The sequence below is a fragment of the Teleopsis dalmanni genome, chromosome 2 (assembly GCF_002237135.1).
Source record: "Teleopsis dalmanni isolate 2A chromosome 2, ASM223713v2, whole genome shotgun sequence".
NCBI classification, from domain to species: domain Eukaryota; kingdom Metazoa; phylum Arthropoda; class Insecta; order Diptera; family Diopsidae; genus Teleopsis; species Teleopsis dalmanni.
Window position 1 is genome coordinate 59,505,744 of NC_051847.1, and position 18,423 is coordinate 59,524,166.

At 28.8% G+C, this 18,423-nt stretch overlaps 1 protein-coding gene across 1 annotated transcript in view; it reads right to left on the minus strand.

Moving 5' to 3' along the window:
• Positions 1–15,795, minus strand: part of LOC119674662 (calcitonin gene-related peptide type 1 receptor-like) — a 34,972-nt gene extending 19,177 nt beyond the window's left edge. The window contains exon 1 of the mRNA XM_038085811.1: positions 15,686–15,795. The gene's annotated coding sequence lies outside the window, so the exon portion shown is untranslated. The remainder of the gene's footprint in view (positions 1–15,685) is intronic.
• Between the last annotated feature and the right edge of the window lie 2,628 nt (positions 15,796–18,423).

An 18,423-nucleotide genomic window follows, 5' to 3' on the forward strand; every position in this document is an offset into this window, starting at 1 on the left:
GCACATATGTCGTGCATTTCAAATCAATTTTGCTGCGGATTTGTACTCCGTTTCAATGAATTCATTTTGGATTTCTGGTATTCATACGCCAAATGGACTAATGGTTAGATAATCCGCATTAAATTGCATTCAGTTTGCATTTTCAATATCTACTAATGATTGTTCTAATTTTTTTAATTTCCTTTTAAATACTACAGTCTTGTTAATTGCTTTTTAATTATACTCACAATACTATAAAGAAATTTGATTAATTGCAAATGCACTTATATTAAATTTCATGGATTCAATTGGAACGAAAATAGTTGTTAAAATAGTATTTCTCTTATACGTGGAATTCGTATACTAGATTGTTCAATAAATTGATGTAGCAAAGACCATGCGTAAATAGTAAACCTGAACACTCGACACCACTCAGATTCTATCTTTCATTCGTAGAGGTGCAATTAACAAAAAAAAACATTGAAAATCATGCATTCTGTATAAAAAATTTGTTTATATATCAAAAACGTTCTTAGCCTGCCGTTTCAATTGTTTTCTAGTATCAATAAGCTTTTGTGTCAAAGGTTGCAGTTTAGGGGTAAATTCAAACAAAATGAAATTGATTTTTTTGTTGGGACAATTAAAATACCCAACTTTGACCTTCCTCAAATAAATCAACACAGCTTTAAATCCTGGATTTAAAGCTTAATTTAGGCTAAATACATAACAAAAGGGCAAAAAAGGCGAGTACTGTCCAAACGAACAGTTAGTAGGAAATGGGGTCTCCGACATAAATCAACACATTGAATGTACAATAGGGTGGTTCCTTAACTTCATTTGTGCACGTTTTGCCCGAGTAAATGGTTGCACTTCGAGATCAATGCATACCCTACCTAACCAACAATTCAAGTAGGGTGTGTTATTCATTTCTTTAAATTTTATATCTGATCACGCAGTTGCCCATATGATAAAGGTTAAGACCTTACTGATGTTTTAGTTTAATAAACTTTTAATCTATGTGAAAAATCAAGCATGTTTGATCCTGATAAGAGTATTCTTGTGATTGAACTATCCTTCATACTTTGTCCGCAAACTGTATTAGAAGCTTCAGTTTTACGCACCACCTGATTTCTTGCATATGATATGGATAGATTTTGAAATTTATGAGGGTTTCGTTTGGGTGTCTCCATGCCACAGAGATCTTTTATGTCTTTTACATTTCGAGGGCTAACGAATCATCCCAACATAAATATATATATTTAAATTTATGTTTCATAAAGGTTTTATTCGTAATGATGGTTGTCGACCAAATATTTTTATTGTTGAGAATGAATATTTAATTGATTAATCTATTTCTATATTCAATATATTAGTGCAGGATGTTATAGGTATTTCTAAAAAAAACCAGCCGATCGAGTGTAAAAATATTTTATTTAAAAATTAATTGTTGTGCCAGAAAGTATGCAATGTGTTTATGAGATTCTAAAATTTGATGATCTTAAGTTTTTCAGAAGGAACAATATCATCTTTTGACTTAATAAAAGCCTACCAAAGTTTTACTAATTATTGTCGAGTGAATACTATTGTTACAAAAAAAACTATCTTTATTATGTTTATTTACTTTCGTTTCAAAAAATTCTTTATTTTACAGTTTTTATTTCATTTATACTACTGGTAAAGTGCAATAAATTCATTTCATTTCATAGTAGAATAAATTTAAAATTTTTGGTATTGATCAGTTGTTACAAATAGTAATAACTAAACAAACTGAAAATAAGAAATAAACAAATGCATTTATACGTACACCATTTGGAGGTATTTTCAAACATATATACTTTAATTTCATGCGTGTTTTCTAACCGATAAATCGTCATATGCAGCACTCGAGGCATTTCCTCCTTTTACAGCGAAGTCTATTAAATTTTCAAACAAATAAACTTTGAACATCGGTTACGAATATTTTATTATTAAATTTTTCGAAGAAGTGGAGAATGTTGCATGGAAACCACAATGCGTTAAGCATGGTTGTGACATTTTGAAATATATATATGAATATGACAAAAGCAGTTTTTCCTGCACAGAACTAAATTTCGTCATATTAGCTCAACAATCTTTAGTGAAATGCTATAAAGTAACAGCTGAAATATGAATCAATTGTTATATGCGGAAAGCACAGATTTCTATTTGAAATAGAATATGTAACCTTATATATCCGCTTTTGCTTGTTGTGTTATTACTTGGATATGTGAAATAAGTAAAATGAAAAATGCCTTTTTGTTAAATATTATTAAAATTAAATAAATATGAGTGTCGCATAGTTTACTTACAGGGCGCCATTTTTTCACTTAATTTCAAGCGTGATTTGCGATTTTTAGAACTGGTAAAAAGAATCTGTATTAAATTTTGTATTGCAAATGAAATTTATTGTAAAGCAAAATAAAGCTTAATCATATACATATATCAGGTGCAGTGCATAAAACTGTTGAAATGTGGTGGAAGGTCTATCTTGTTTTTGCCGGTGTTCAATTGAACATAATGTCGTTAAAGTAAAGAAAAGGTTGTTCATTTAAGTCTGAAAGAGGCAGTCCCTGAAGTTTTTGTATCTCACGAATCGATTTGTACCATTTCAAATGATTCTTTGGGCATGAAACGCGTTGTTGCTTGACTTGTGCCGGTAGAATTTAAGTTTTTTGAAAGAACTCAGTGTCTTTAATTTTAGCCAAAACCGAAAAAGCGGTTATAGTGTAATTGAAATTGTTACAATAACGTGGGAGATTAAATAGGAAATATTTTTTGAACATTATGTGAGTTTTAAATAAGACAAGATCTGTAGAAAGAAAACTCATAGATTTTGCACAACTATAACGTATCATCTTTTTATAGTACCTTCGTTTTTATAAATAGACGCAAATGGCTATACGCTTCGTAAGGATTCAACAAAAATATGTCGTCGCTGGATTGGAAACCACTTTTCTAACATGGCTTTGATCGACTATTTTCTTTTTCCATAAACTTAAATTATAACCTCAAAGTATCCGTTTTCAGTCAATAAATAACATAAAATAGATTTCACGCCGTGTACTGAAGTCGATTCTAAAAAATTAGTTAAAGAAATTGTTTTGATGACTGTGTTATTCGTTGTCATAAATGCATGATTTCTGGAAAAGATCTACTTAGACAAAATAAATTCTAATGAATAATATATATTTTATGTTTCATTGACTCACTTCTGGTACTTTCTTGACACTTCCGGTACTTGTAGTAAATCATATTTATTATTGCATGTTTATTAAATTATATGAAACATATTAGCATTCATTAAAATGTATAAGACGTTTTTAGAACTTTTATTGAGACAAAAACTGTCATAAATATTTATGTATAGAATATCTTTACGAATAATTCTCGAAAATTGACTCAATATGAGATCATTATAACTTCTTTTAAGCAAGAAATTAAGAACAATTAGTTATAAGTTGCTATATATTGCTGTAACTGATATTTACCTATTTTATAATAAATTTTTAAAGATTTAATAATAATTCATATATCGCTGTAATTGATAGTAACCTATTTTATAATTAATTTCTTAAAATTTAAAAATAATTATTTTTGTGTTCAGTTTCTTTTTGTTATATATATATTTGTGAAAAGGGGTAGTGCACTGCGATCTAAAAGATTTATTGTGCCTCTTAGTCGGATGAGTGTGTTTCTTCAAGTCCGAATTCATAAATGAAAGACAGTATAGAGCCTATCTTACCTAGTCTTGAATCCTTATGATTCATGAAATACCCTCCTAGGTCTTTGTTTCGCTTGTGCATCAGTGCGGGCACTCTGCAAGCAGATGATATGCAGTTTCTCTCTCTTCTCTACAGTATCTGTAGTCTGAGTTGGACTGAATTCCTAACTTCGTTAGGAGATTATTTAAATTACAGTGAATAGGCAATAATTCCGTAAAAATTTTTAGGTTATTTTTTGATTTTTTTTTATATATAACAATAGCTAAAAAAATCATTAGATTTTATTTAAAGCAAATGTAAATTAAGTGTTTTAATTATAATACGCTAAACGTTTATAATATTTAATACATTTAATCATTTAAATTTTATTTTAACAATTTTAAAATATACATTAAGTAGTTCGAATGTTAACTTTCCTAAAGCAATTGAGTGTTTATCATAAATATATGTCAAAGCATAAGCACTCACTTTACTACATTTAAATATTGTGGCATATAAATCCATCCTTACGATATTTTCAACAATACATTTGCATTTATAATGCAATTATCCTCTTGATTGCTTAAATAAATGACTAATTTGATTGCTAAAATACTATTGCATTCAAAAGGTTTCAGGACAATTAAACTCAAATTGAACTAATTTTCAATTCACACTTAATATAGGCAATTAAATTCTTAATCAAAATATAACAAATCGTTTTCAATTTATTATTTTCATATAAGAACATACAACTGACAAGTAAAATTAGGTGTTTGGACATGTAGACAATAATTTTGTAAAACAATAAATTTAAATTAATATAATTACAAGGAAGTCAGCTGAAGTTTTTCCACTATAAGGTAACACAATAGGCTTAAGTGCATTCCTATTGGATCGCTGATATAACCAAACTTAACTTAAATCTGTTGGTAAAAGTACCAGTTAAATGAAGAATTGATTAACAGTAAATTTGCTTAGACCTTCAATATTGGCGAACACGGCCCACACGCAATGGGAAATGTTAAATGATTTAAAATTGAATTGAAAAATTTGCAAAATTCTGACAAACATAGGAATCGCTTTTCACACACCCACCACAATCGAAAAGCAATTTGCAGACCCGCAGCAGAAACATTTCCAAATATTTGTTTTTCATTCTAAATCGATTCGGTGTTTACAAGTGCACGCAAATACCCATTCGATACTCGTTCTGGCTGTGGCGCGCTGTTGGTTCCACACTGCGTATGAGTGATTATGATTTATTAGTTGAAAATATTTTATTGCTAATTGTGGAAATGAAAGTGAAAACAAATTAAAAGTAAATTTTACTATTTTTGTGTTTATTTGTTATTTTTGTATTCAATTCAATTTAATGTTTTCAAATTTTCACTATTTTTTCTCAAAGTGAACACATAAAATTATATGGTTGCGTTGAAGTGTTAATAACCGCAATTGAAGTGCCTGAGTGGTTGAGAGGCCTGAGTGTTTTGATGTTTTATTTGTTTTAATATTAATTGTTGCAATGCTTGAACTCGATGAATAAACAATTGCCGCTTGTTAAAAACTTTTATTGTGCAATATTCATAATTTTCGAAAAAATAAATATTCGCTCTTGTAATTAGCGAAATGTGTGCGCGAAATTTATAGCAAAAATTAAAAGCCAATAAAGTTTAATGAAGCGAATTTGTAGGAACGTAAACAAAAAGAATTTAATTAGCCACCAGGAGAGCTCTGGGTGTTGCAGAACTTTTAAAATGTTCACGGAAACGTGAAAACGTCAAAAGTCAACAGAGAATTTAAGGTGTTAAGTTGTTGCGAAACTTCTACCGAACTTTGTAATTTCACAAAAAATATAAATAAACTCAAACATTTTTTTTTTATTTGTCTTTAAAAAGTTTTATTTGAGTAAAATCGTTATTTTTTTATTTTTTTATATAAAATGAATTAAAATTTTTTAAATTTGTTTATCGACCTATCGAAATATAGAGTATAATAAAAAATATTATACGTTAAATTTACTAACATAAAAGGGCCCTAGAGCCGATTTAAAAAACATAAAAACCATTAGAATTTTAGTTTTTAAATAATATATTAAATACAATAAATATAACTTTTGATTTTAAAATAAATTATAAGTCTAGGACAAGAAGTTCAGATCCTTATTCTAAGTTAATATTAAAATTAATTTTAATGTTAACTTAAAAATAAGTAAAGTATATGTTAGTACAATTAACTTATGTATGAGATTGATAAAATAGTCAAAATAATTCTATATAAAATATAGATATATGGGAACATAATGATTTAAACTGGTTTATATGTTCAAAAATACTAACACACCCTTAGACAGTATGCTTGAGGTCCAATGCTCTACTTGTAGAGAAGGACAGTAGTAAACAAGAAAGTAAGACAGCATTCTTTACTGTCATGAATACTGCAAAAACCAACTTAGTAAAATATGTATATGGTATGCAGAAATAAATATATACACCAATAAATTATATAGACTAACAAAAATAACAATTTTTATGTTGCATTCCACCCTTTTTTTAATGAAAGATCATATGTATGTGTTTGGTGAGAGATGAAGAATAAATTATTTTTTAAAAATACTTGTAAGGGTAATACTGTACAGAACTTTTTGAGTTTTATGTAAAATTTTATTAAAAATCGGAAATAAGAATAAAACTTAAAAATTTTTATAGTATTTTGGAATTATTATTTGAGGCTAGTTGAGTCAGTGCACTTAAGCACTTTTGCTCTCTATTAACTGCGAAGTTTCTTCATAATGTCTCTCTACGCCTTGACTGAATTATTGTTTATCACTTCATCAGATTAAGCAATAATTGATCTCAGATCTGCATACCTCACCGAGCAACCTGTAACCATTCTGAGATTCGATAACGCGGTGTTGGTAAGCCTGTCAGTTTTCGTAAATAATTTCAGGGCTCTATCCTTTATGTACTTTTTGATGGGATCAATCTTGATGTCCCTGAGAATGTCATTAGTTTTAATGTATCATGGTATCTTGAAAAGTATTCTCGGAGCCTGGCTTTGTGGAATTTTTAACTGGCGAATAGTAGTGTTGAGGCTTTGCTAAACGCTACACATCTATATAGAAGTGACGGACGAATTATTTGGTTATATATCAGCATTCTGTTCTTAGCATTGAGATTTACATTTTTGAATAGCGGTTGGAGGTGATTAATAATTTTAGCCATGTGAATCATTTGTCCAATGTGATGCCTAGGTATTTAATGCTATACTCCCAGTTTATGACTATATCTTCCAATTTCACTCTCGATGGGTTCTGTCTCCACTTACGCGTAATTAACAGAGCCTTAGTTTTTTCATTATTGACTTTTGTTTTCCATTTCTGGAAACACTCTAGGATGTGGTTTATATGCTCTTGAAGTGTGTTGGTTATATTGAAAGCAGATTTATCCGAGTATAGCATACACGTATCGTCAGCATATAACGCCAGAGTCGAGGGATCTAACATTGGGATACCAGATGTATAAATGTTGTAGAGAGTGGGGGAAAGTGGTGATCCCTGAGGAACCTGCTTCTATAATATTTTGTAGTATTTTTTATTAAATGAAAATATAGTAGAGATGAATGGTGCGGAAGAAAAGAAACTTTTTAAGAAAATTTCAGAAAACAATGCCATCCTAAGAAATTTTATTTTTTATTAAAATTTAATAGTGAATTTAAATAAAAACTAAAAAATACAATTTTAGTGATATATTAGAAACAAAAAATTTACATTGAAACTTAAATATAAACAATTAATCAATTATTTTTAAAAGTCAACAGATATCAAGTTTTTATTATTCATAGAGTCTGATATATGGTGTCTACATTGCTAATCGTTAAAACCCCATTGGTTTGTATCAAGCAGAGATCGCAACAAAAACTAAGGCAACTTTTTGTGTCCAGTTATATACTATGTGAAAACGAAATGAAATCTTTTAATGTTGTAAGAATGAGCTAGATAAGTAAGGTAATAGAGAAATGCAGCAGTTTCTTGAGGGACACTAATGTCGAACACAACTTGGACTTTAATAATGTATTACATATTATCGCTAAAGATGTTGTGGCTTAATTTAGAATATATTTGTTTCAAGGAAAATATTGTCGTTACGTATTTAACATCACTATTTAATTATGTTATTATGAGTAATTATGAGTTAACCTTTTATTTTTTTTGTAATTGATGAATAAAAAGGTTGCAGTGAATAAAAAATAAAAGATTATGGATTAGTTTTTGTTATTATATAGTAGCCTATATGAGTATTAATGACGTGTGCAAATTTGTTTGACTTCTTTCTCAGGGCGGAGTTTTATTGTAAAAGCTTTTTTCATTGGTTTCATTGGTTTCCAAGATTGTGGATTTTCACAGTAATAATACTTGGTTAACATTCCAAGAATTATAATATTTATAGAATTATAATGTATCCAAGATAGAATTAAAATATATTTGTAGCATGCTGATAAGGATCTAAGCGAAGGGTAAATATATAATATAAGAGGAAATAAAGGATATTATAAAATTGTAAAATTTCTGTTGTTAAAATTTCGTCAAAATATCTGTAGCCGGTTTAAATTTGCAACAGAACACATTATAAAAGCATGCGGTTATTACATATTTTAATGATCCAAGAACTATAAAATCTTTGAAATAATGTGTCAGTAAATCTTATAGGTGTCTGTGTGTTACTGTCAGAAATAATCATATTTATTATGGGATTACTTTTTTTTTTAAATGTGCGCCAACCTACTTACATTCTATAATAACTTACAAAAGTTTAAAAAAAATTTGAAATTAATATGTTATTACAGTCTTGATTTATTCTGAATTATAACTTTGTTGTACAGAAATTGATATGAAAGTTTTTAACTTTGAAAAGTAAAAATAATGTTATTAACTTGTATTCAACTATGACATCTGTTATTCTTTTATGACGACAAATATTTCAAAACTTGAACAAAACTTTATACACTGACTTATGTTTAAGCTAAAAATAACAGATCTTTCTTTTGTTATTTTTTAAGGAAAAAAACTCAAAATTTGTCTGCATCTGACGCACTTTTATGTAAATTTGAAAAATGTTACGAACTATTTCGAAACTATTTCCATTTTTCTCAACACGTCAAAATTTTCAGAACAAATTTTTGTAATATTTTTATGTATTTTTTTTTCAACTGCATAAACTTCCAATTGGTGCATTGTCAAATTGTGTCTGACATATTGCAAATGGACGTGCCACACACATTCTTGTTCATATGAAGCATATAAATATGTACAGATGTGCCAGCCGAGAAGGATTTGAGATATGTCTTGATTTATAATGGCAATGCATTATAAAATTGAGATACATTTCGCATTAGAAATCACAAAAGGAAAATACTAACGTACATGACATCATGTCGAGCAACGGCCACTGCGACTGTGACTGTCACTGCAGTGCCAACAACAACAACAATAAATACAATGAAATGAGATAAAAATAATAAGTGTGCAATGTTTCAATAAAAGATGCAAAAAGTTTTTCACTATTTTACGTGCTGAAAAAAAAAATCGTCTTTTATAGTTGCAGCGTGTAAAAGCGATACGAGTCTCGGTCCCCTTATTCTGACCCGCAATGCGTAGCTGTCAGTTTTATGTGATTTTTATTCCGCAGAGTCACTACCACTGCCAAGTCTTTTTTTTATTATTTTATTATTTTTATATATTTTTATATTTACGTTCCTTTATTTTATTGTTTATTATTTTTGATGCGGCATTTGTAAAAGCAACAGTTACGTTTTATGACCAAGCGTTGTTGTTGCTTGTTGCATTGTAATTTCACTTCGATACGTTGTCTCAGATAAACTCGCAGAAGTATCAATATGTGGATCCACACAAGTCCGTTCGTAAACACGCTGGGGTGTTACATTAACGATTTGTTGGTCGCACTTTATTACAAATTTACAGGCTGGCAATTATGTTCTCATACCAGAGTCACATTTTATTGTTTCATTAACACGAAACACTTTGACAGTCACTGTTGCAACATAGATGTTTCCTTTCACTATGTATATCTCCATGCTTCCATCCTTCATATGATGAGAAGTACCTACATGTATGTAGGTTAAATTATGTAAATAAAATTAGAGTAATTGCAATTTTATGCTTTTGTGGTATAGTAAAAAGCGTTTAAATGCAATTGCGCTTATATATTGTATAAAGGTAGATAAAGTATTTATTGTGAAGTACGTACAAGATACTTCCTACACATGAGAGAATAAGAATATGTTGCAACCAACGTTGAACAAAGTTTGAAGGATAAATTGTAGATATCAAATATATGTGAAAAAAACTTTACATAGGTAGGTGGTACTTATAGGTAAGATATACCTTAAAAAAACTGATAATGTAAATGCGAATAAATTTTTGTTATTTTTAGTATTCAATTTTGGTGAATAATAGTGAAGGAGATGATGGAATGTTTTTCCTTGTTTTAAAATAGAATCTATATGTTATACGGTTAAAGGTGGAAAACATTTTTTTCAAATGTTTTAGTTTGAAATTTATTAAAGATTATGCATCAGTAAGACATATGAATTATATAAATGACTCTCTGAATGTATCTTTTTCCAAAAATTGGTGACTAATCAACAGAGTTAGCTAAGTGAAACTTCACACATAGACTTTGTTCAATTCTATTATATTCGAATATGAATGAATTTTATCTATTTAATAATAATCTGAAGTCTAAACTACAAGTCAGTTTACAACCGAAATTTATTTACTCTATTACCTTTTTAATGTAATTTAAGGTCAGTTATGACACTAATCGCTATTTAATTAATAGGAACTATTGTATTTGTAAAAGAGAGTTTTTGAATAGTAGTGAACTACAATGAACCTTCACAGTGAATTAACAAAAATCTCTAAGTTCGAACATACAAGTCATGTACGGCTTTGTACAGTTGGGTAATGAACATTGACTCTGAGCTTCAAATTTGGTAGGGAATTCAAGGGTTGTCATTCAAGCAAAATTTTTGAAAAATAATGGTGTTTGCGTACGCTGTAAGTGTGTTAGTGCAATCACGCAAAAATATGCTCTTGAATGACGAAAACAAGTTTTTGGGTGACAGGTTTTCATTTACAATATGTTGACGAGAAGCTGGAATGGAAATTTTGGTGAGCACTCTAACGTGTTGGTTGCGTGTCATTCAAAGGTGCAGACTATCATTTTTGAGTGTCATTCTTAGATTTTCTCTCTTGAATGATATTCAGTAATAATAGTTTGCAATGCATTGGTACTGAATCAGAACTTCGATATTGAAATGAAACCGAGTTATGAAATGAAGCCTGTATTTACTGTGTGATACAAAAGTCTTAGCAAATCTATTACTCCTTTTCTACACTTTTTTGTGTGAAGGATATTTTTTTTTCTTTTCTGCAAAAAGGAAGTCTGAAAACGTCACTACGTGTAGTCACAGCCGTTACAATAGTTGTATACCCGGTTAGCACGAAATAAAAACAATTCCACTTGTTTGTGGCACCGTTTCTATTGCGGAACTTTATCAGGAATATTTCAAGGTAGGGTGCCTGTGTTAGTTATCCAATAAAAATTTTCTTCGTTAGCCTACGTTCAGCCCTCTCTTAAAGGACTGTGTAAAGGTTATAAAAATCTAAAATATTATATTTAAATAATTTTTAGCGTAAGTACAACTCGCTTAATTTAAAAATTATATATAATTTTATAATATATTGATTTGCAATTTATTGATTATATTACATATATTAGTGCCAGTAGAGCCTATGAGGAGTAAATGTCCATAATTGACGATATTTATATCAATATATTAATATTATTTAATTTTAGTATTAAATTTTAGTATTAGTATTTAGTTAAAGTTTCAGTATTAAATTTAATTTATTTAGTACACTCATTCTGTTTCTGATTCTGTGATTTTGTATAAAACAAAGAATATTTTGTGAGATATACGATATCAAAAATAAATAAAGTATAAAAAAATACAGAAAAAATGGTAGTAGAGATTTTTTGTTACATTTTTTTATAGACAAAAAATGTTAAAGGACCATTTTGTCCTGTCATAACTCCTTTGTCACGTTTGACGAAAATCGTCTGCTATTGTTGTGCATTTTTTTTGCACTTAAGTTTCAAATTTCAGTAAACGATTTTTCCATACTCAATGTACAATTTTTTTCATCCATAGTTGAATTTTTTTAAGATAGATATATGGAATTGTCATTCCGTGTCAGTTTTGGTTAAATAGAAGCCAGAGAGACAAACGTTGCAGCTTTTTGACACCTCAAAATGGGTGATTCTTTTATTGGATTTCTTCGCCCTTTTCAAATTCCTGACATCTTGATGGACACGTTGACAAAATGCAAACTGTTTACAGATTACAGGGAAAGCACAAACTGGCACAGTCATATCAAATTAGCAAATTCACATACTGAATTTGTTTAAACTCTTGACATTTTGAATAAAAAGCACATATGTTGACATAGATAAATCGTGTCATGTTGGCATTTTGTAAGACGTAGTACTTAATCCATTTCACGTTCACTACTGAATTTAAAACCCATTTCTGTTGCTAATTATTGTAATTAAATTCTAATGGAGTAACTCAAATAAACTCATAAAAGTGAGTTTTGATTTTTTATGGTTTATAACTAAAGTAAATTAACTGAAGTATTTTTCCGATAAAAATTTTTTAATATTTTTTACTTAAATTAAGCAAATTAAATCCGCTGACACTCAATATATGAAATAATGCGTTAGTTATCGTGAAAATATTGATTTTATCTTTTATACTCATAAATATCTTAAGTCATTACTTTACATTAATGCTAAATGTAATATAAAACCAATCATTGCTCCACAGCATGGAGCTTATGAAAATCTGAAAATCCAATCTTTTGGTTGGCACAAGTGAGGAATGGCAAATACTAAATGTGTGGAAAATATGTAATCAACGCGAAACGTCATAAACATTGCGTTTTACTACAGTTCACGTTGAAGGCTTATAAATACTAAAACAGGAGCATCTTGTAAGTGTCTTCACTTACACGACAGGAGCGGGACTGTTTGGCGGAATATGAAATGTGCATGAATATGCAATTTCTCAGTGAAATTTTAAATAAGTGTAGGTGAACTTGGATTCCTATTTCAGGAGCAAAATAGAAATTACCTATCTGCATGTTAATAAATTTAAATGTGCTTTGATATACAAAAAATACATTCAGAACAGCTGCAGTTTTCTGTAAATGCACCATGAAATACAATTTTCTTTTTGAAATTGAAATGAAGTTGAAGTGATGCTACGCTATTTCGTTATTTGCACACTCACAGCTTTAGGTTTCTTAGATATATATAACCATTTTCACGAAACTTATAGTACAAATGAAATTATTTATTAAGATAAAATAAAAAGAATTTAGACGGATTCGAATAGTAAAGAAAAGACAGAGATAAAAATTTATTTAATTTATTGAAATTCGGCTGATCATACAAAGCTGTTTCGAGTATTGCCAAGTGCTCATCATCAGTGGTTTTAGGAAATAATCGAATTTAATTAGTTTATAGTACGTATATAATTTGTTTGGACTGCAAATTCTGGGCTTGGAACTCGTGCCTGTCATATAAGAAGCGCTGACTAATCGTCTTTATCCACAAGTAGCCAAAGCTGCACAAACTTTCAATGCTCAAGATTTTAGTTACGCTGAATTTAAAAAGAATCTTAGTAATAAAAATTCCAAGTTGCAAATAAAAGAAGTAGACTTGATTTATGTTATCACTATTTATTATTTGTTAAAAGAACATTAACAACTTCGACCCATAAGAACTACGACCCATATGTTTTCTTTGGAAAGATAACCCAGACAAATTAAATTCATACCCATAATAATATGCTATTAGTAGATTTAAATTTCCAAATATAATATATATTTGGAAATTTATGTTATGGAATTTCACTCAATCAAATTGGATGGAATTTCACAAATCAAATTTTCAAAACACAATATTGTAAAAATATATGTATACTGCATAAAAAAAATTGTGAATGCTATGTATTTACATATGTGTATATAGAAACATTTAAGATATTAAATATATATGATATAAATATTTTGTATATATTTTGTATACATTGTATTTATTTTATATATACACTATATAGATTTTTAATTTAAAATTTTTTTTTGTTTTTATTTTATATTTTTTTATAATATTAAAACATTAATACATATATACATTTTGAATTCGAATTCCCATATCTCAACAGTTCTAATTAAAGTGATATGGATATATTTTCATATATATCGGAAAAGAAGGCAGAAAAATTTTCCACTGCATTTAAAAAATCTACAGAAATTCGCGTCTCTTTTTGACTTAATAAAGATTTTGTTCGTTCCTAAATGATGTTGAATATGTGTTCTAAATCTTCAGCTAAGATGTCCTTTAGAATGTCGATACAAACTATCCAGACAGTTCTTAGGTCCATAAGACGCTTTTTTTCGGCAAATGATTCTTCGAAAAAAAAAAGTTGCAAGGTGCCAAATTGAGTAAATGTAGGGTGTAATAGACATTACAGACGGATGTTAAGTGCTCCCGCATAACAAAAACCTGTTTTTGAAAAGTGCTGTGTTTTCTCTAACTTACTTTATATGTAAGTAAGTGTGCTACTCTCTACTCTCTAACTGATTTTATACGTAACTAAACTCTGAACTTAATAAGGTTTGAGTTTAATCGTAATGTCAGAAATGGGAAAGGTATAACAAACAAAAGCTGATCATGGAAGCATTTTTAAGTACTATATAACTAATGGTAAAACTGTTAGAATAACATATTACTTCTGTTAGAGCTTATTAAAATTTTAATTGACATATAAGATTTTTTATATACCATCGTTCTTATATCTGTGTGTGGGATCAGTTTTTGGTTGAATTAAATGGGATAGAAGATCACTAGTTAAAAAAAATGTGTTTGTTTTAGCTAAGCTTATTAATAATCAGTCATTTGCTTACTGTGCTATTGCTTTGATACCTTCTCGGTGGCATATGATATAGCGACAAATGGACTTTAGAGGATCTAGTTCAATATACAGGCGGTTTAATCTATTAATCACTTACAGTTTAAGCGATTTTTAAATATAGGTGATTGTTGTCACTATACACAGAAAAATAATTTGGTTGAATTAACCAGATTTTAACGAAATCTCAGCTTAAAACATTTTTACTAGACGCATCATGTTGGTTCAATCATATCACATATTGATTTTCATATGTTCTTTACGATATGAGCTTAAATTTTTCCAACAAAATGATCAGGCCAATTTACCTAGTATGTGGTCAGATCATATTTTTCTGAAAGTACTCTTCACAGAGAACAGGAAGGTGGACTTATTGAAGTTCCCTAACTTAATCTGGGGGATCACATCGTTTGAAGCATATGGAATTACGATTGTTCTTTTTTACGATATGAGCTTAAATTTTTCCAACAAAATGATCAGGCCAATTTACCTAGTATGTGGTTAGACCAAATTTTTCTGAAAGTGCTCTTCACAGAGAACAGGACGGTGGACTTATTGAAGTTCCTTAACTTAATCTGGGGGATCACATCGTTTAAAGCATATGAAATTATAATAGAAAGTATTAATTGTGTTAAGATTGAAGATTTAATTAGTTTTAATTGCCTCTCTATGTAAATTTCAGCTCAATACAATGTGCACAATATGTCTCAGAGTGGGTATATTCTTATTTGTATTAGGACGGGTGTCTCCAATATAAACATTTTATATTTAATTCATAACGTATTACGTTTTATATAGTTTTAATGTTTAAAGTAAATCAAAAATGAATGATTTAATAGAAAGAATAATACCTGCTTTTACATTCACTGTGGTCGATTTAATAAATTTCTAAAATTGCTTAAGGCAGAAAAAGCAATATTTTAACTTACCAACTAACATAATTTGCTGAATTTTTACTCCTTTGTGGATCCCGTGCCTTAAGTTGCCTTGGCATTTGTTATGAGTTTTTTTGCTATTTAATTAGCAGCAAAGTCAATTATATCTACGAATTAAAAAGAATTTTTAAAGTTAATTATGATGATTTTTTATCTTTCGTTCATTAAAAATTTATAAGAAAATGTGAAAATTGAAAGGAATTACATGAAAGAGAGTAAAGGGCTGGCAGGTACACATAAAAATGTAAAAAAATAAATCTGGAATTAAATGGATTATTTTTATAATTTATGAATAATAAATCTTGCAGCCTTTGGTAGTAAAATTGTTTAAAAAAATTATGTTTAACTGCAGCTTATTAAGTAATTACAGTTTATGAGCACTAGTTTAAAATTGTAGTTTAAATCATTTTATATTCAAATAATTTATATAAAATTCTCATGAAAAAGAATAATAGGAAATTTAATACATTTTTTATATGAATAAAATGTTTTAATAGCCACTTTATAACGAAATTTTCTTTTAATATTTTATTCACAATACTTTATTAAAATATGCATATAAAAACATTCTGCACATTTAAAACTTTTTCCATTCAAAACAAATTATTTCTTTGTCACAGCACACAAAAGCTTATTTAGTTTCTTTGTATCTCAATCTTATTTCCAAGTTTGTATGTTTTTCGAAAAAGATACGAGCATCTACGCATCAGGCAAATTTGTATCTCAAAGCTTTGATGAATTCAATTTGAAAAAGAATATGTACAATATGCAGAATATAAACGTGTATCAGCGATGCTAAAAGTATTTACACTTCATTATTTACTCTTACATATGCTCGAACATATTGCATATTAACAGCGGTTGTGGATACAGATACAAACGCGTACCTAAATGTATTCACACAACGTCAACAGTTCGTATCTTTTTAAAGCCGTGAACAATAAAAATGAATGGAAGATCTATTGAATTGTTGTGCTTATCGTAAAATTGAGAGCAATCAAGCTAAGCACCCAACACTTTGACGAGTAGATAAATTCCACTCCAGCTTAATTACATTGAAGTGGATTGCAAAAATTTCACACTTCAATCAATGCAAGAATTCGAAAAATACAACAAAAAAACAAAAAAAAGAAAAACATTTGCAAAAAATAATTAGAAAAAATATCTCAGAATTTCACGTGAACTCAGTTAACTTTTAAATTGAATCATTGTAGGGAGTGGCAACGAGGGAGTTCACAGCAAAATACTTCACAAATTTTTTTAGCATATTTTCAGGTAGCTAAGCAGAAGAAGCAGAGCTCGCAGTGCCTGTGAAGGCAATTCCCTCTAATGAACTAATTTATAAAATATTTAAAATTAATTATCCTGACGTGCACTTATCAAGTGAATCCCTAAAATGTTCAGCTTCTTTGTTGTTTCGAAGTGGAAGTATTTAAGGCATGAAAGGGCAATAAATCAGGCATTAAGTAAAAATGTCTGCATACTTGGAATTAATTTAAAACAAATTTAAAATTTGAATTTGATGAAAAAGTTTTTGCAACCAAAGTTCAATAAGCTACACTCGTAATTTTAACTTAATAATTAGCTATTCAGTACATATTTTTAAATAAAAACTTTGGAAAAGTTTCCTAATCAGGGTTGAACTCTGAACAAATTATTGCAAATATTAATATAATTGTTGGTCAAACATTTTCAAATAATCTTTTGCAGTATTAAAGAGATAATAAAGTTATAATTATGAATAAATTAAAGTATATCTTATTACAATGCAAATATACACCACTATGTACAATTTATGTAGTTAGTTAGTTGTTATAGTGGAAGGGCAGTAGATATCTTTCCATTACTCACAATTAGCTATTATTTGCTGTTTTACTACCACAATCCTTGCAAGAGACTAAAAGAGATAAAAAGGAAAACTGAATCCATACTGTGAAGTTAATGTAGTTTACAGATACTTTGTACTTGCAGTTGAATAGTTTGATAAACTGTCAAAAAAATGAGCTTCCCTGAAAATCTTTTTCATCTAGAAGCTAAAGCTGGGCAGCCATAGAGAAATATTTAATTATTTATTTTTTCTAATTATTTAATTAATGAAAATAAATATTCTTCTAATACATTTTTATATTTTGTTTTTATGTATTTTTAACTTTAAGCATAACAGTATTAGAGATAATAAAAGTATTAAGTATGAAAATTTAAAAGAGTTGTTAGTTTAGGTATTGTTGTGTTAGAGCTACACCCAGAAAAATATGCTCTAACCACATGCTAGTTAAATTGATCTGATCATTTTGTTTAAATCTAGTTAAATCAACTAAATTATTTTTTTGAGTGTAGGTTTACCAAGAAGGTAATATGGGGTTTCAGTGTCCTGAACTAATTATTAAAAAGCTGTAGAAAAAATAGGTAAGTAATTCTTTTAACTATCTTTAAAGGATACATCCAGGGACATCCGGGATGTCCAGGAAACATTCAGGGAGATACCAAGGCGAAGCAAGCCGACTTCTTTTTTATTCCTTTAAATATTCCAAAGTAACAGATGTGAGAGATAAGATGTAAGAATTTTTTAAGTAGCTTTGCTTTTTGATAAAAGATTGACGCTCTTTAATTTTTAGTTAGCTGTCAATAAAAAATTTACCATTGTGCAATTAATCGAATAATGCCGCATTAGTTTTTGAGTCAGAAAAACTGTATTTTATTTAGTAATGCTATCATTTCTATATCTAGATCTT